Raw genomic sequence first — 19,357 nt, forward strand, 5'->3', positions numbered from 1 at the left:
TTACCCTTCCTGATCCTGCTCCACTGCTTTGTCTCTATGGCCTTTCTTCACTTCTTCAGTGCCAACACCTTCCTGCGATTTGGGGCTGTTTCAGGCCAGAAACTCAAAAAGTGTTTAAGTGTTTGGAGAATTCCCTGGGGGAAGAGACTGGCCAGGCCTGTTCTTCCTTCATCTATTGTTGGTAGGCCCATGGCCTCTGAGTGGGTAGTAGATTGTAAGCTTTAGAGTCAGACATTTCTGGGTTTGTGTGCAAACTGTGACCTTAACCAGCTTGCACCAATCACTTACCTTCTCTGGGCTTTAGTTTTCTCATCTGGAAAATTTAACTACACTTACCTTCTAACTTTTTTGTTGGGGGTGGGGAGTGGGGATCAAATGGGAAACTGTAAGTGAAAGTAATTTGGTTGTGCCGTGAATATAGTCAGTGCTTGATTAAAACTAGCTTTCTCACCTTCTATCCCCTCCCTGTGGGTTTGCAGCCAGATACTTTTGAGTCTGCCCTCTGTAAATCATACTTCAGCTGAAGCTGAGCAGCAGGAGGGTGGCAGTGCTCCTTGCTTTGGGGCAAGGTGCAGACCTTGAGCTAGGAAAGGCCAGGAGTCCACCAGGGGTTGGAGAGAATGACAAGCGTCCCATGAATCCCAAAAATGAAGTGTAGTGTGACAGCTGCCTGCTGCATCCTGCCAGGTTTGAGGGCCAGGGAGACCCTCACTGCGGAATGTAGCCTGAGCTGGTGGGCCTGCTGGAGCCACCATCCTAGTGGTATTTCCCCTGAAGCGATGGAAAATGGCCCCTCCTCCTCCAGGGTGCCTGCCCCGCCCCCCTAGTCCCTATCCCCTTCCAGATTCAATCTGAGCCACCTGGAGCCTGTTCTGCCCCGAAGAGCACATCTTCTGGACCCGCGCTGTGATGATGGAGAGTTTTATTTTGCACTGCCCAATACAATAGTCACTAATTACACATGGCTGCTGAGCATTTAAAATGTGGCTAGTGCACCTGAGAAATTTAATTTTTAATTTTATTCATTTTTAACTAATTAAAATTTAAATTGAAGTAGCCACATATTGCTAGCGGCTGCCATATTGGACAGTACTGTTCTACATCAGCAGTTTTTGGTCGCTGTGTTGTCACCACTGCTGGATCACCTTTGGAGTAAGATGTGTTATGAGTGAGTAATTTGCTCTTGGTAAGAAATCACTGAACTGTCTTAATGGTTTGCATGTATGTTGGGGGCATAGCTTGGCAGATAAAGGGCTAGCTCTTGGGAGTCTGGTCTGGGCACATTTGGCGACTGAGTATAGGGACTGGATAAGGGAGTAGGAGGAGAGAAGTCTTGAGGGGCTCATTTATCTGGGAGACACTGCAGAACCAGGGAAGCTATTCTGAACAGCCATTTTCTCTAGAGGAAAGGGATGAAGGGGATAAATCTCAGGATTATTGGCCATAAGCCTGAGTTAGTTTTATAGTAGCTGGAGGAGACATGAGAGACCATCTAGCCTAGCCCTCTCATTTTACAGATGAAGAAACTGAGGCCCACAAACATCAGTACCTGTCATGGACCAGGATCTGGTTTCTGTGCTCCTAAGAACTACCCTGTAAAGCAAATATGACCATCCTCATTCTGTAATCAAGGCAACCAGAAGTCAGAGTCATGGAGCTTTTTAGTGGAACCAAGATTGATCCCAAGACTGTCAAGTCACAAGCTTAATTTGTGACAGAACTCATGTCCGCCTACCATCAGACCAGTAGTACTCCTTATTGAAGGTCATGGTGTTGCCTTCCACCATGTTGGCCTTGGGGTGCAGGGCTCTGGGCTTCTTCCTCCGGCACCCATGGCTTGTGTGAGGCCAGTGGTGCTGGGGCCTTGGGTCTTCACGGGTAGAGGGGTATGGAATGTTTTCACAGATCATGGCTATGGTAGTGTGAGGCTGCCTGCCTCAGGCCCTAGAACCATGGGGTCTGCAACCACACCGCTGAGTGACCCTGCTATTTGTGGAATCCAGAGACACCTGCCTGCCTGATGACCAAGAGGGGCAGGGAACAAGGTCAGAGGGAAGCCGAAGCTCACATTCCAGTCCTGAAAGAGAATTACACAGAGGAGACCTATTTCTCTCCTTCCTCTCCAGCTCTGGCTGGGACTCTGCCCAGACGGAGAGAGGGCCCTCCCTCTGTCCAGCTGTTGTCCAGCCCCCCTCCCTTTACTGTTGCAGCTGTTCCAGCTCCATCAATCTCATCCAAGGCTGGGTGGAAAGAGGGGGATGAGGGAAGAGGGGCCTCTCGGGTGTGTCTGGCCAAGGTAACTTTGGCTTCTGCCTCTAAGAGGTGTCTCCTGTTGCTGAGGGAGGGGGCTCAGGATGGTGTCTGTCCCAGCTCCTGGGTAAATGGTGGGGTTCAGATGACTCAGATTTCAGACTCGTATCATTAGTCCCTCCAGGAGGGCCACTCTTTTATTGAAGAGAAGAGAAATAGTTAAATTATTCCTTCATCTCCTCTTGGGACTTGAGCTTTCCTAACTCTCTTCCTTTGCTTGACACTTCTTAGTTTTGCTGTAATTTTCATGAATGAATAAATGAATGGCCTTTTCCTACCTCCAGGAAAGGGAGATGGATACCGGTTTGAGAGGAAGGGGTTGGGGTCTCTGTTCCTTCTGGCCTGATGATTTGACATTGTCGAGGCTGTGTTTGGGATTCAGACTTGGGGAATATAAGCTGCCAAAGAACAAGTATATTTTGTCCTCCAAGTCTGGTCAGGAGGGAGGGATGTCAGTTCTGGCATCCGTATCACCTGCAGACAAACCTGTGCCTGGCCTTATTCTCTCATTTTTTTCCCCCGGAAATCCAGCGGAGTCCCTGAAGGTTCTAATGCCCTGCATTTTTCAGGAGAGGTAAAAAGAAGAATTAGTACTCCTTCTTGGACAGACCTCAGTTTGCCAACCTACAGAATGGGCAGAAGCATTGCCACTCTATTTCAGTCCAACAGGTAACAGCATCACGGCATAAAAATTGATTTGAGCTCTTTGGAGAAGAGACTCTAGGAGAGAGTCACTTGTTTTGTTTTTATTTCTTAGCTTCATCCGGTCCCAGTGCAAGACTGAATGGGTGTTAGCCAAGTAATATACATTAGTGATCCCAGACCTGGCTTTGAGTTAGAGACATCTGGGGAGCTTTTAAATAATTCAGACTCCTGGGCCCCCAGCCCAGATCTTCTGAGTCTGAAATTCTGGGAGTGGGGCAGGAATCTGTATTGTGAAAGCTTTTCAGATGATTTCAATGCCCTTAGGTTTGGGGAGGTCCAGCTCTTCAACCATGAAGAGAAATCTGGTGAGCAAATACTCATAACTTTCTTCTGAAGGATGCCTGACTGAGGAGCATTTGTTTATGCATTCATTCACTGATTCGTTCATTCAACCAGCTGTTATTGAGTGAGTGTCTGGTGTGCTAGATTCAGCTCTAGGCAGAGGGGTGCAGGCAGAATTAGGTGGAGTGTTCTACCCTCAGGGAGTGCACAGTCTGCAGGGGAGACAAGAACATCAATAACAATTATAATAAAGCGCGAAGGGGGGGGTGTTGGAGATATTGGGGGCTACTATCTTTGGTGTCAGCTCCTGCTAGAGTTATGGGCTTATTTACCCTTTCTAGGTGTATTTGAACAGGAAGGGACCTTAGTAAGCACCGCAGCCACCCCCTTATTCTTATATGGGGGGCCGCTGGTGCCTAGAGAGACTAATGGACTTGAACTAGGTTTTGTTGCTGTTGAGGGAGGGTCCTGGGGTGAGGAGAGTTTACTTTTGGAAAAACTGCATAATGAAACCCCGAACGGAATATGGTATACCTGGACTCTGGAAGTGCACACAGACTTGGTGTCAGTCTTGGTTCCAGTCATGTGACTGAGGGTGACTCTTCTAGATTTGCAGATTTCTTGTCTGCAAGAAATTAGAGTAATATACCCACTTTGCTGCAGGTTCTTAGGATAAGAGATTTCATACGCTTGGTACACACTAGCTGCTCAGTAAGTGCTAGTTTTTCTTCACCCTTTTATTTGGTCTGTTAAGTGAGGACAGCATGTTTTCTTGGCCTCAGTTTTTCTAAGCTCTACTTCTAGCTGGGGGTTGCTATATGCTAATTCCCATTAAAGGGTTGATTTCAGGGTGCCAAGCTCCAGGCACTGCAGGAGAACTTTTGCTACCCCTTCCTCACCCTGGGCCTGGACTTGCCATGGGGAGTCCAAGCCCCTCTTGTGTCTTTTAACTCAATACTCCCTGCACAGCCCCATGCAAATCGCTGGAGCACTCAGAATGCCTTAGTTTTCAGTCAGGCTCCTTCATCCAAGCTTTTGTCCTTCCGCTCGTCATTAAACTCTGTCAACATTTTTTCCCAATGAAGTTCTTCCTCTCCCTGCACAGTCCCCAGTCTCCAGCTGGCTTCTCTAGCCAGGGACACAATTGGATTGCAATTGCGAGCACTTCCTGGAGATCAGGTCCCTGGAGAGCTATAAAAGTCCAGGAGTGTTTCTGGCCACCTTTCCGTGCGGTTGTAGAGGTTGCGCAGCCAGCACGCTCTCACACCCGCAGAGCTGGTGAGCATGCGCATGCGTGCATGCGGCTTTCAGGGAGGCCCGCCCTCGTATTGCATTACCTATGTCACTAGTTTCGGGCTGCCAGTTTGAATTTCTTAAACGGATTTGCTGATTACAGGCTCTGGAGGGCTCCCCCCCACTGTACGTAATTGGGCACGGAGCCCTTGTGGGGTGGATTTGGGTAATGGCTGGACTGCATTCCTCCCATTCTTTTCTCACAGGAAAAAGTGCCTGGAAATAACTCTCTGGTGGGGATTGCTTACAGAAGGGGCGGGCTTAGGCCACCAGGCTTCGCATTTGGTCCCTCTTGGCCCTCTCCAGCCTTTCCCTACCACCTCCCCCATCACTCTGCAAGCAGATGCCACCAAGGATCTGACCAGCTGGGCTGCCCTCTTCCCACCCTTGCTTGTGGGACTGTGGCGCCATTCCTGGGGACTTTCTCCATAACCACAACTACTGAAGAGGGTAGCGATAAATGAAATTTCCTTCCTTCTTTCCTTTCTCTTTTTTTTTTTCCAATTTATTTAAAAGAAGCCAGTTTTTTTTTTTTTGGAATTGAAAAATATAAAAGCCCAACAATCAAGTATAAGTGAATTTCCCTGAAAATGGGATACCCTGCTGTATTTGGGTGTGATTCATAGCAGGAAATCTTTCCTGGGGGAGTCTGATCATATTGGAAAGGGTATATAAGAAAGTTTCTACTTCCAAGGCACCAGCTCTCTGTCACAGTTTACATAAGGCAGCTGCCACCTTATGGCACTAGGAGGCCACCGTGGGGTCAGGCGTACTGCTTGTCCACATGACCCACGCTGCTCCTCCCTTGCCTGCCTGGGCTCCGCCACAGCGTTAGGCCTGATGCCATGGGGGCTCCCTCCTTTTAGAAGGTGCTTTGGTGGTCCTCCTGTTCTTTCACACTCCCGCTTCCCTCTGCAAGCAACCTCTTCCCCGTCTCCTAAGTCTCCACAGTGGACACAGTGCGACAGTGTAGAAATGAGACAGGGCTGCTGGTGAGGCAGCTTCCAGCCTGGAGGCCCTCAGAGCCTTCTTTCCTTACACACATCAGGAGACAGGGACTCTAAGACCACCGCACACATGCGGAGTACCACAGAGCCCACACTCACGAAGGGCGGGGGTGCCCCAGGAGGTGTCTGCTCAGTGAGGGATGTTGAACTTCCTCTTGTAGTGTGTTTTTGTTGGGAGGGGGGTGGTGCAGGGAGTGCCTTCTTTGAAGCTCCCCAACTCTGCGGAATGATTTGTGACAAAATCTTTACCGTGTGCCTACCCCCGCCCATGGGACTCCAAGAATGTCCCAAGTAAAGGAGACATTTCCCACCTACCGCTCATCATTATCTGGTTTTGGATTGTGCTAACTTATTTTAGGGTCAGGAGTGGGCTAGCTGTTTAAAAAAATACTTATCGTATAAATAATGCTATACAATGAAAGCGCAAATCAAAGGAATAGGGAAAAAAAGACGCCTCACAAACTCACCAGCATGACAAACCAACTTTCCATTTTCTATGATGCCTTCAGTCTGTATTTACTTGCAAACATAATTTTCACATGGTTATAGTCATAATGTAGATAGAATTTTGCATTCTATTTGCTTTATTTAATATCCTATCACAAGGTACATAATCATCACAATTAGACTTTTAAAATGCCTACACAGTAATCATTGAGTACTTAACAATTTTCCCGTTGTTGAACATTCAGTTCACACTCTTGAAACTTATTTGACAGCATACTTACCTTACACCAATATATTATGTTAATTTTGTAGGTATGTTTGTGAGTGTGTGTATATATGTGTGTCTCTGTGTATATGTTTCTTTTTTTCACTCTCTCTTTTCTTTCTCCCTCTTTTATATTATTATTTTTTTTAGGGTGAGATAAGAAGCCAGGCATTCTCCCATGAGTAATGGGAGATCTCATTATGGGTTGTTAAACACCAGCCAGAAGTCAGTCACCTGAGAACATCCACAGGATTAACTCAGATCGTGGTCTAAGTCTGTCCTTATACACTACCCGGGAAGTGAGTTAGGCAGCAGAGTCCCTGTTTTAAAGGCTGGTAACGCTACAGTTTTGCTGTGACTCTGGCTCTGAAGCCTGCTGGCCTGGGTATATAGATTTTGACTATGTGTATTTAACTCATTCATTAATCCCCAGGGGCACTCCCTCGTCTGACCTCATTCAAAGCTAGAGGAAGAGATCCGATTCTCACCCTCAGGGCTCTTATGGTCTGAAATGACCACAGGCTCACTTGTTCAGTTACATTCAACCAGGCTTTATGCAAGCTACAAACTCAGATGAGTGAAATGGGTCAGGGTGCTGGGTCTGTGATAGATTGAAGATCATGTACCCTATCTGAGGACTGACCCACTGGTCAGGTCCAGCTGATTCTTGCCACACTAAAATGTGAGCCTGGTATTGCTAGATCTTCCATTTTTCAAGGGAAGGTTGAACTTGTGATTTTTGGGTAAGATCTGATTTTTAATTGTTGGCAAATAATTTTTAAAAATTTAAAATATGGTGCAGACTAAACAATGCATATCTGTGGTTTAGGGTGCTAGTTTGTGACCCCCGCTTTACATATTATGGGTAAATTGTTATTCTGGGCATTTTAGGGTGTGGAAGGAGAATAGCGCTGTGATATTAATAAAAATTATGGGGGAGGAGAGCAACTTGCACACAGAATTACAACACAAAGCATTACACGATCGGTGACATGAGTGAGACGGAAGACAAGCTGCTCTGGAAATGCCTGAGAAGGGACAGATGATTCTGTTCTGAGCATTAGAAAATTAAGAGGAGGCTGCTCCTGTAGTTGGAACTAACCGAGACATTATGAAGTACTTATTCTCTGTACACAGTTCTGGTCAGTGATGAGATGGGGTGTCTTTGTCTGTCTGTCTGTCTAGAGCAAGAGACCACATTTTCATTTTCTAGTCCCTCTGGCAAAGCCTTTGAGAGGAGCTAGGCCTTGGATGAGAGAGGTCTTGAAGCATCAGAATTGGAACTGGGAAAATTGGATTAGGTGAGTGTTGAGTAAATGGCCTTTCCTCCTTTTTCCCATCTGTGCAGTGAGGAAAATTGTCCCCCATGGGCAATTAGCAAGTATTTATTGTAGGCACACTGGAGGCAAAGTTGCCAGCCCCCACCTTCTCGTCTCTCCTCCAAGTGCTGTAGAAAAGATAAAGGGGGGTCTATCTGAAGTGCTTTGAAGTCCTCAGGTAGAAGGGACTTAAAGATGCCAGTGCTACTCCACATTTTCCCCAGACGACAGCCATGACATATGAGCCTAGTGATACTTAAGAAATATGACTTGCTAGGGAAATAAACACCTTGTGTTATTTAGTATTTATTAAAAAACAAAGATTTCCTTAGCTGGGAGGTTTCAGATCACTGACAATATCAGGTTCTTTTTTCCTCTATTAGTAATAGGTCCGTGTCCTTCCCAGCTTGTGTCAGGAGCATCAAGACGTTAGTCTGGGTGTACCTTTGGTATGTGATGACCACCTGAGAAGAGGGGAACATGGTATTGAAGAATTAAACAGTTGCGCAGTGTCTGAGCCCAGATCTTGTGAATAAGAGTAAAGAATAGCTGTCTTCTTAGTGCTGGGTACTATGCTAGAGACTTAATCTACATCCTCTCATGTAACCCTGACTCCAGGATTGGAACAAGTGAGGGGTAGTAGGTGGGGAACCCCAGGGGTCGGGAAGGAAGTTGCTGATGGAGATGTCCACTGTCTCCTGATGGGAGAGACTCTTGGAGTTTAGAATCTAGGCGAGACTCGGGCTTTGCTGCTGAGTCTAGTAGAATCCAGGGAGTGAGAGCCTCCTGGAGGAAGTGACAGTGGGTCAGCAATGCTGGAAGGGATGGGATGGTAGGCTGGGATAGTTGGGAGGGCTTTCTGGAGGAGAGGTGAGGGCCCCAGTTCAGTGAGGTCTAGCTGACTTGAGGGCCACCACATTTGACCTCGAGTGACTAGGTTATTGATAAGGATAATAATACCCTTGCAGTATTGAATGTGAATTCTCCCCACTGGGCCTCATGGCAAGCAGGTGAGGGAGGGGAGAGCAGGTTTTATTATTTACATTTAATTAACATAAGTGTGGTATAGTTTAAGAATGGAGATTTTAAAGATAGACAAATCTGGGTTTAAGCATCGCCTTCTGAACTTGATTAACCTATTTAACCTTTGGACCTGTTTCTTCATCTGTAGGATGGGGAGACTAATACTTACCTCATGGAGTGTTTTGTAAGGGATAAAAACCTAAAATTGTCCTTGGCACATTACAGACACCGAATCATTCATAGTAGCTGTTATTGTTGTCAGTGAAGACTAAGAAACTGAGGCCCAGAGAGACTGAGTGTCTTGCTCGAGGTCACAAAGCTGGGAAAGGAAACAGCCAGGACATGAACCAAGGTCTCCTGACTTCTTATGCTATGTTCCCTCATTTTCTGTGTGTACCTGGGCCCTTCCTTTCCCCAACCTGATCAGGTGGACGCTTGGCAGAAGGCAGGCAGACAGGCACTGCTGCTATCCAGGATGCATTTATGCCTGAATTGTAAGTTATGGGCTGTGTCCCTGCATTAGGTATGATTATAGGGTGCTGACAGAGCAGCACACCCCGTTAAAAACGATGAGCAAAAATGTACCAGGGCTTTTGTTCACCAAGCAACTCCATTGTGTTTCTCTCCCCTTCCCCACCTGCCACTTTATCTTTAAAAAAAAAAAAGAAAAAAAAAATGGAAAAGATGAAGGGCTGTCAGCGCTGGATCATAACATGGGCCCCAGGAGTTGGCAGCTTTTCAGTGCCTGCAGAGTTCCCTCTTCTTGCTTTCCTCAACTTCTTGCTTACCTAAGTCTAATTAAGATTCGTGAGCACCCCTTAGAAGCAGGGAGCTTCCTACTTCCCTGTCTCCCATTGGCTCTTTCCCTTCAGCTCTGTTTGTTACCAGCATCCCCTGTCCTATGAATGCTTCATACAGAAGCTATTGAAATGGCCGCCCATTTCAATTGCTAGCTGTGGGCGAGCCGCCTTTCTCTAGCGCTCCTCTGGTGATGCCACAGTCCTGTCCCCGAACCTTCCATGGCTCCCTGTTACTTTTTTCAAGTCCATGCTTCTAAGTGTCGCATGCAAGGCTTTCCAAAATCTGACCTCAGCCTACCTTTGCTTTGTTCTCCCCCACTGCTCTTTGTGTAAAGCATATGCTTCCGCTGCACTGGCCAACTTGCTATTTCCTGAACAGGTCTGGAAATTACCTGCCTTTGGTCATGTGGTTCCTTTTGCTTGGAAAGCCCTCACCCGGGTGGAATTAGGCCCATTCTTCAAGGATTAGCCGAAGTGCCAGCTCTTCTGTAAACCACATCTTGCTCAGGAATATGCTCCCCTTCGCCTGGCACACAGCAGATATGGAATTAATGTAGAATCTGCTCACGGACTCGCCGCTCGTCACTGTGCAAGTCTCTTCCAGGGCCTCCTCGGAGTTTCGCTGCCGGTCCTCCTTTTCCCACAAGCTGTGGAGCTTATTTACTCCTTAATTGCACATGATCTTACTTCTTAGGTATTTTTCTTTTTAAGTTTAAAGTTCTCTTACTTTTTCCATCATTGTCTGTTCAGTTAGTTTGTGAGCCCTAGAGGCCAAGGCAGCAGAAGAGAGTAGGAGAAGGAACACTGGACTTGGAGTAGGAGCCGTGAGTTCTACCCTGAGTGCTGCCTCTGACCAACTGTGATTTGGGGCAAGTAGCTCCCCTTCTCTGGGCCTCAGTTTCCCATTTGTAGAACAAGAGGTTGGGCTATCTAATCTTTAGGATTTGTGGGTGGGATTTTTAAAAACACTGTTGAGACATAATTCATATACCGTAAAATTCTCTCATTGTTATGGGGTGAATTGTGTCCCCCACCTCAAATTCACATGCTGAAGTCTTAATACTTTGTAGCTCAAAATGCTATTGTGTTTGGAAATAGAGTCTTTAAAGAGGTAATTAAGATGAAATGAGGTCATCATGGTAGGCCCTAATCCAATATGACTGGTGTCCTTTAAGAAGATGTTAGGATACAGACACGCAGAGGAAAGACTGTATGAAGACACAGGGAGAAGACAAGCAAAGGAGAGAGGCCTCAGAATGAAACCAAACCTGCCCACACTTTGATCTTGAGCTCCTAGCCTTCAGAATCGCGAGAAGATAAATTTCTGTCGTTTAAGCCACCAAATCTGTGGTACTTTGTTATGGCAGTCCTAGCAAAGAAATACACCCATTTCATGTACAACTCAGTGGTTTGGTGTGTTTGCAGAGTTATACAGCCATCACCATAATCTATTTTTTGAACATTTTATTACCCCCCAAAGAAACTCCATACTATTAGCAGTCACTCGTCATATCCCCCCAACCCTCACTCCATCTCCAGTCCTGGGCAACCACTAATCTATGCTGTGTTTCTATGGACCTGTCTACTCTGGACATTTCTTATAAGTGGAATTATATTATATGGGGTCTTTTGTGACTGGCTTATTTTCCTTAGCATATGTTTTTAACGTTCAGCTATGTTATAGCATATGCCAGTACTTCATGCCTTTTTATTGCTGAATAATAATTAGTTATATGGGTTTATCCATTAATCACTTGATGGACATTGAGGTTGCTTCAATTTTTTGGCTATTATGAATAATGCTGCAGTGAATGTTTGTGTATAAGTTTCTATGTGGACATGTTATTATTTCTCATGGTTATATACCCAGGAGAGGAATTGCTGGGTCATATGGTAACCCTGTGTTTAATTTTTGAAGAACTACCAAACTGTTTCCCAAAGTGGTTGCACCATATTACGTTCCCACTAGCAAAATATAAATGACTCTAATTTCTATACACCCTGCTATCACTTGTCATTGTCTGTCTCTTTGTAGCCATCTTGGTGTGAAATGGTATCTCATTGTGGTTTTGATTTGCATCTGATAATAATGTTGAGCATCTGTTCATGTACTTATTTGCCATTTGTATGTCTTCTTTAGAGAAATATCTATTAAAATACTTTGCCTATTTTTAAATTGAGTTGTCTTTTAATTATTGCATTATAAGAGTTCTTTATATATTCTGGATAGAAGCTCTGTTAGATATATGATCTGCAAATATTTTCTCATATTTTATGGGTTGTCTTCATTTTCTTAGTGGTATCATTTGCAGCATAAAAGTTTTTAACTTTAATGAGTCCAAGTTATCTAATTTTTCTTGTACTATTTTTACTTTTGGTGTGGTATCTAAGAAACCATTGCCTAACCCAAGGTCGTAAAAATGTACTCCTTTGTTTTTTTCTAAGTGTTTTATAGTTTAAGCTCTTGCATTTAGGTCCATAATCCCTTTCAAGTTAACTTTTGTGTATGGCGTGAGGCACGGGTCCAACTTCATTTTTCGCACGTGGATATGTGGATGTCCAACACCATTTGTGGACCTGGATAGAACCTGAAAGGTCACTTGGAGCAGCCCATCATCTGAGGAGGTAGTGTGGGGAACAACCAGTGAGGAGCCTGGCTTGGGAGAACGCTCTTGGTCGCCTTTCCCTTTCTTCTTGCAACAGCACCAACACACAGCTCTGAGTTCTTATTTGACAGTCTTTTGTGTTGAGATTTCATAATTCTATATTTGTTTAAGTTGCTCTTCACAACTTCCAAAATGGTGTTTTGTGCGTCTGGATGCTAAATAATTTATTCTGATGATGGTGAAGGTCAGAACAAGAGGAGGCGGGCTTCCATCATAGCAAGGGTGTCTCTGGCTTGTGAGACCTGCTGGAACCAACAGCGGAGAAGTTGTCAACCCTCCTTCTACCTGGAGAGGTATTTGAGGCCCCAGAGTCCAGTTGATGGGTCTCTTTCAGGCCCTTGATTGGGCTAGGGAGGAGATGATAGTGACAACTGAGACCGGAGGTGATGGATGTTTGGAGAAAAAGGGTGAGCAGGGCATTTTCAACTTTTTGGCTCCTTTAATCAAACTCTGCTTTCAGGCCAGAGGAGAACTATTTTCTTTCTTCTCAGCACCTTTTCAGCAGAGCTAATAGCACTCCTAGGTGAATTTAAGGGATGTTACTGAGGTAAGTTGTGGTTATATCCAGCTTGTATCCAGGAAGGCTACATGTCCTCCTTCTCTCCCAGGCCTCAAAGCACCATCTTTCCCTCCATGAGAGCTGAGGCAGACATGGAGGTACCTGGCAGTCTGCTGGGTAGAGCACTAGCAGGAAGGCAGTGGGGACCTCAGAGGACACAGGCCTCTACTTCCTCCCACTGTGGACAGGATGGGAACGGGAGGGTCTCGTGAGTCACTGGTAAATCTCTCAGGTAGGGACCCCGCTCTCTTCTCCAGGCTTATTCTCATCCTCTTCCACGACTCTAATTAATGTAGGCCACGCCCATGCCTGTTTGCACTCTTCACCTCTGTAGCTCTAGCACATGGAAACTGCCTGGCACTATGAACAGTTGTTGAATGAATGGATGAATGAATGAATGAATGAATGAGAGGTTTTTCACCTTGAGCTCAACCTATTCCTTCTACCTCATTCCTCGTTGCCCTTTGGCTGTCTTCTAAATCTACAGGCCATTTAAAGTCCAGCTTAAATATCTTGTCCATAAAGCCTTGCTACACCTTCTTGCCCCCATAATTGAATATGATGAGCTCTTCTCTTTTTAATCTTCTTTTCATTATGCTTCTACCTCCGTTTTGCCACTTTTCATACTCTGCCCTGTGGTAAAATACTTGTGTGTATGTCTAAACTCCAGAATTGAAATATAGGGCATTAGACAGGGATCGTGCTTTCTCATTTTGTATTTTACTGCAATTCTCCTCCCTTCCTCTCCACCACAGCTAGCATGGTGTTTTATAGCATTTGCTACTCAACAAAGTCTGCTTAATTACAGCATCTAGGTTACTGATTGTTGGCGCTGGGTTTCTGCCCTTCAGGGTAGTGTTCTGCCTGTAGCTTTATACTGCCCAGAGGATTTTCCTGGGTTTCACATCCTGGAGTAGGAAGTATCTGTGAGAGACAGATGTCAGCGTGTGGCGTTCCCCTCCATTGTGTATAATTTACATATCTCTGTGTAGGGGACATCAACACGAAGGCATTACTAAGGTATTATACTTGACTCCTGGCAGGAAGAATTGGAGCAGATAACACATCAGTAGTAATCCCTTGCTCTGCCCTGGAGGATACAGAAAATCTGTGGTGTGAGTTGCTGCCTGTGAATATTAGAGACTCACCTGCTATGTTAATGTAGTGGCTGCATATCTCTCTCTCTCCAGCTGATTAGGCAGCACTTCTCTGTTCTCTGCTCTTTGCGCTCCCCGCTCCCCCAGTTCCTGACCTGGAAGGTGGGCCAAATGTGGTCAGAGGCCGCAGGGAGGGAGGGGCCGCTTAGAATACCAAGTTACAGAGGGCCTTTGGGGAATACTTACTGGCAGGGCGGCTTGGGCTCTGATGCCCAGTCCCTGATGAGAGAAAGGAGAGGAGGAAATGTTGGTAGCCTTCTGTACTAATAAGAGCTTTCTGTTTTCTAGTGCACTTTCAGACAGACTTTTACTTTTGAGTCTCACAACAATCCCAGGAGATGTTTTCACCTTTATTTTCAGAAACAGGGCCTGTGGGGCAGAATGGAAGGTGACTTGTTCCAGAAGTTAGTAGTGGAAACAGGAGGGAAGCTCACACTGTGTGGGATGTAGCATTGGTTAGGAAACCAACCATACCTTGCACACAGTGGGCATTTGATACATGTTTGTCCAGTAAATGTATAGCAGGCACTCTATAGTTAATTTGAGTTTTCTGGATTTTACTTCCAACTCACTTTAGACTCTTCCACTCTTTGACTCAGTTTCTTCTCTTCCCCAAGGGGCTAGCCATTCTCCCTGGTGCTTGTACATGTCCCAGCATGGAGAATGGCACCCAGAGATTTCTGGATAAGGTTATGCAAAGTGTCTGTCCTGGGAAGCAACACGGCATAGTGACAGGTCCACAACTACTTACCTACAAAACCCTTGTCCTTGGCTCAAAGTAGATATTCCTAAGTGACCACCACACTCTTTCTTTGCACCCCACTCAATCCTTTTCTACATAGCACTCCAGGTTGCTACCACTCAAGGGCCAAGATGGCATTTAGGATGTCAAGTAAGCTTTATATTGGTTATAGTAAAAAGAGCATTTGGCTGAGGATCAGAGGACCTAGCTTTGAACCCTGGCCTTTCCATTTTGCTTTGTGAGGTTGGGGTAATCTCTGGACACTTTGGCGCCTTAAACTTAATAGTTTCTCAGGTCCCTTATAACCCTGAAATTCTAGGATTCTGTAGTTCTCTTGGTGGGGAGGGAGAGGCTCATCATTGTGTGGCCTGGCCACAGAGAGGTAGGATTAACCTCCAGGGTCAGCAAGCTTACAAAGCTCAGGAAATGCCTCTCTGTGATCTGTATTTGGTCCAGAAACAGGTGGTGGAGCCTGGAGGAGGGGAAGTGTACTCACAGCCCCAGGGCTAGGGGAAGGGAGGCCTAACTCAGCTGCCCTCATTTCAGATAGAATAAAGATCTTCAAGCCCAAGTCCTCAGTGCATTTAAATCTTAGCAAAGAGGCTGGACCCTATGAGTTAACTCTCCCAAGTCAAGTACTTAGCCACTAACCCATTGCTCACTCTGTTGGTGGGGGGCACGGACAGCTGTCAATGGGGACTTTGCCGGGAATCAAGGCTTACTCACTCTTCAGTAAACATTAATGAGATGCTAATTCCTTGGGCAAATGCTGCTCTTTGGACTTGCATCGTGACCTCCAGGAAATTGTTTCCTTTGAGCCATTCTTGCCTGTGCTCTCTTGTTTGGTGGGAGAGTACAGAAATATGTGAAGAGTTTTTGAACCAGTTCCTTGGTTACCTCTGCAAAGCCAAGAGAGAGTCATGGAGCATTTCTCCCCATTGTACAGAAGGCGATACTGAGGCCCAGAGAGAGTGGCCGCAAAGCTGTGGCTCTGCAGGCAGTTGGAGGAAGGCGCCTCCAGATATAAGCTCTCAACGGCTGTGAGAGATCCTCAGTCAATCCGTGTGTATATTTGTGAGGCGCCCTTGAGATTAGCCACTGAGCAGAGATTTTATTTATGATGGTGCCTAGAATTCCTGTCCTTCTGCCTGCTAGGAGCCGCTGCCGTCAGTGGTATTGCTAAGCTCCCAGAGGTGCCTTAAATCTCCTAAGTAATCTGTGTGTCCGCCATTGTCGAAGGCAGCTTCATGCAGAGGATGGTCCCCAAGGAGTGGGACCAGCACGGGGCTCAGACCAGGCTTAGCTTTTCCCAGGTGTGGACAGAGGCTCTGTTTCACAGGCTGGGCAGGGAAGGGCAGGCTGGGAGTTCCAGGTAACTGAGTCGATGTTACCATCATAACACTCTACTTTGGTCACTTGTAATACAGTGGAGACCATGATTTGGCATTCGTGACTCCTTTTGATTAAAATGGTTGAAACAAGGGTCTGTGATCAAGACACAGGATTTTAATAATATTCGAGCAGTGTTAAGTAGTGTAAGCCTAATGTAAATTGTAATTTTTTTCATTAACTTCGATTTAGCGAACATTTATTTTTAATTTGTAATGTGCTTAGTTCTCGAAAGAGTCATACTGCCTTCTTTAAACAAATGTTCCATATTTTTTACTTTTCACTAATTTGGGAAGGATTTCTTATTACTGATTAATGAGGTTTTACTAAGAATAGGATCAAAGCATCATACTGTCTAGAGCTGGAAGGTTCCTTAGAGATTATCTCATATTCTTCATTATAGAGATGAAAAAAACACTAGGTTATTACACACACACTCACAGATGATCAGTGATTTCTTTTACATGATCAGCTTTGTCCCTTAATATGAAAGGACTACAGTGGTGAATAAATTGAGAGAAATGGAACAATTTTCTAACCTTTTATTGAAGTGTAACATACAGACATGAAAATGCAGCTGCCAGCATTCAGTGAACTTTTATGAAGTGAACAGATTATGAGACCAGTGCCCAGATTCAGAAATTGAACTGTACCAGCACCCCAGAAGTCACCCTCATGTCCTCTTCCAGCCATTATCCCTGGTCAGGGATAATTACCACCCTGACATTTAATAGCATAGGTTCGTTTTTCAATTTCACAGCAGTGGAATCATACGGTATGGTATGTGCTCTTTCGTGTCTGGCCTCTTCAACATTTTTACCCCCTAAGATTCATCTAGGTTGCTGCAAGTGGCTGTAGTTCATTTTCATTGTTGCATACTATTCCACGGTGGGGCTATATCACAATTGATTTAGCCTCTCTACTGTTGATGGACATTTTGGTAGTTTCCAGGTTTGGGTAACTTTTAAATAGTTCTTCCTCTTCTTTGAATCGTCTGGTATACTTTTTCATCAAAATCCATTTTTACTGGTTTATAAGAAAGAGTGGAATTGCTGAGACATAGAATATGGGTACCTTCCACCTCCGATGTTATTACCAATTTTCGACAGTGGTTGCGTCAGTCTATACTTCCAACAGCAGTGTATGAGAGTTCTAGTTGGCTCATGTTTATCTAAGTGCTTGGAATTTTCTGTTGTTTTTATTTTTGCCATTCTGGTGGATGTGTAGTTGTATTTCGCCGTGGCTTTTATTTGATTTTGCTGACAACCAGTGAAGTTGAGTGCTAGGATTGGAATTTGGAGCACAGACTGGAATTTTTAGCTCTTCCATCAAGGAAGTTACTCTGTGCCAGCCAATGACGACCCAGAGAGACTAGGACATGTTTCAGGGATGAGAAGTAAATATGTAACTACAGTGTCGTATTGGCCAGTTTAGAACAGAAGCAGCTGTAAGCCCCTTGAGGTTGGGGTTATATCTTCTGTACTTTTCTACCTTCTCCTTTGGTGGTTAAGAGAGTACTAGGCATGTAGGTGCTCAGTGAAGATGTGTGCTGGGATAGACCCAAGGTTCAGCTAAAGAGGGATGATAGAGACAGGCTGAGGGAGATGTGAGGGCAAGGAGCCGATGATGGGCTGGGTTCGAGGTGTTTGCAGTCCTCTTAAATGTGGCTCCAAGTCTATCAGCTGCTGCCCAAGTGCTGCGAGCATGGCCTCCTATGGTCTCCTCTGCAACCTTGGGATGGCAGGGGCAGCGAGCTACCGGAGGATGGATGTGACCGCTGACAGGAAATGCAGGGCTCCAGGCTAAGTGAGTCTCCTTCAGGATCCTCTTGGATGAGGGCTGGAGGGTCCCTTGCACTGGACCAACAGAGTGCTCCTCTGGGGCAATGTGCTCACTTGTATTGACTACCTCCCTGGGCCCATCCACTGGCTCCCTTGGGAAGTCTAGGCCTGATTCTGCAGGGTCAGATCCATTGACGAGAGTGAAGGGAGCAGGAGTTGCAGCCTTTGTGGATGAAGGCACGACTTGGGGGTGGTTCCCCCCATATGGTCCCAGGGAGCCCCAAGGTACAGGGGAAGAACAGCCCCATGTCACACATAATGCACCAGAAAGTGCTACAGAAGCCCAGGTTTGGGAGACTCCACAACACCATTTAGCTCAGGCCCCTGCAAGGGAGAGCTGCTATCAATCGACCTTGGCAAAGAACCATTCACTCTTTTATCATCAGAAAAATCTCATCTTTCTACACTGCACCAACTCCTTCCAGATGCTTCAAACCATTCAGCTGATAAGGTCTTCATAAAATTCCCCCTCCGGCTCTCTCCTTTATGCCTCCTTAATTCAAAACCAAGTGAGGAGCCAGTATGTACGCGTTTCTAACATGTATGTGCCAGGTGCTGCCGGGAAAGCTGGGTGAACCGGCCCCGGGCCCTGCCTGAGGTTGCTCAGTGTCCAGTGCACAGAGCAGACAGGGCACATGTACACAGGTAGCAGATTGTGGCCAGGGCACCAGAATATCTGAGGTCTAAGAAAAGAGGTGCCAAAGCATGGAGAGAGCATAGCCACTTTCTGTTTCTCTGGGATCTGGGTAGGGAGGATTCGTTAAGTCTTAACTCTCTTCCCAGGCCAAGCCTTGTCCTTCGGGAAGCCAAAGTGACTCCTGCCTTCTCTGTGCGTCTCTATCAGTAAAGCACTTGTCGAGCAAATGAGTGAGTAAGATGTAGACGCCGGCTGCCTCCTCTCCTGGCCAGCAGTGGGCTGACGTGCAGATGGATGAGCTCAGGTTTGGATGTGACTCAGGAGGAAGGTAGTGGAGAAATAAAAGGTGGTGATCTCATGTGGCATTAAATGGAGCCGGGAACACGAATGTGTGTACGCTTATCTTTTTGTCATTTCTCTCTTCATGCCAGACCTCCTGGCAGCAGTCTGCCTGGATGGGACTCTCTATGGAGTGTATGTAGTAAGAAAAGAGACAACTGGCTCCATTTTCACCTGTCTATAAGTTGTCACTGACCGTTCCAGCTTCTAGACTTGGAACATTGGAGAGGAGCAAAGGCCCTCAACACGCAGGTTACCTTCTTTCTCTGTAAAGTGCTCTGCCTTTCTCCTTAGTGAGCAGTGGGCACTCACTCTATTTTAACCACTCTGTGGTTAGGGATGAGTTGGCCCTCGGGAAGGTCTCGTGGACTTTGGCATTCTATGAGAGGAGATACAGGAGAAGACCCTACTCTAGGAAGTCAGGGCAGAGAGGGAGTTCATATAGTCTAGTGGAAAGACCTTTGGCCTGTAAATGAGAAGCTCTGGTTTCTCGTTCTGATTTAGATGTTAATTAGTTTGATATCCTTGGAAAAGTTCCTTGTCCCCCCATATCTCATTTTCCTCACATGTCAAATG

General features: G+C 45.8%; 1 protein-coding gene across 1 annotated transcript in view; it reads left to right on the forward strand.

Moving 5' to 3' along the window:
• Positions 1 to 19,357, forward strand: part of TSPAN9 (tetraspanin 9) — a 189,976-nt gene that overhangs the window by 58,725 nt on the left and 111,894 nt on the right. The gene's annotated exons all lie outside the window — the stretch shown is intronic.

This window comes from Pteropus vampyrus, unplaced genomic scaffold (assembly GCF_000151845.1).
Source record: "Pteropus vampyrus isolate Shadow unplaced genomic scaffold, Pvam_2.0 Scaffold137, whole genome shotgun sequence".
Classification (NCBI taxonomy): domain Eukaryota; kingdom Metazoa; phylum Chordata; class Mammalia; order Chiroptera; family Pteropodidae; genus Pteropus; species Pteropus vampyrus.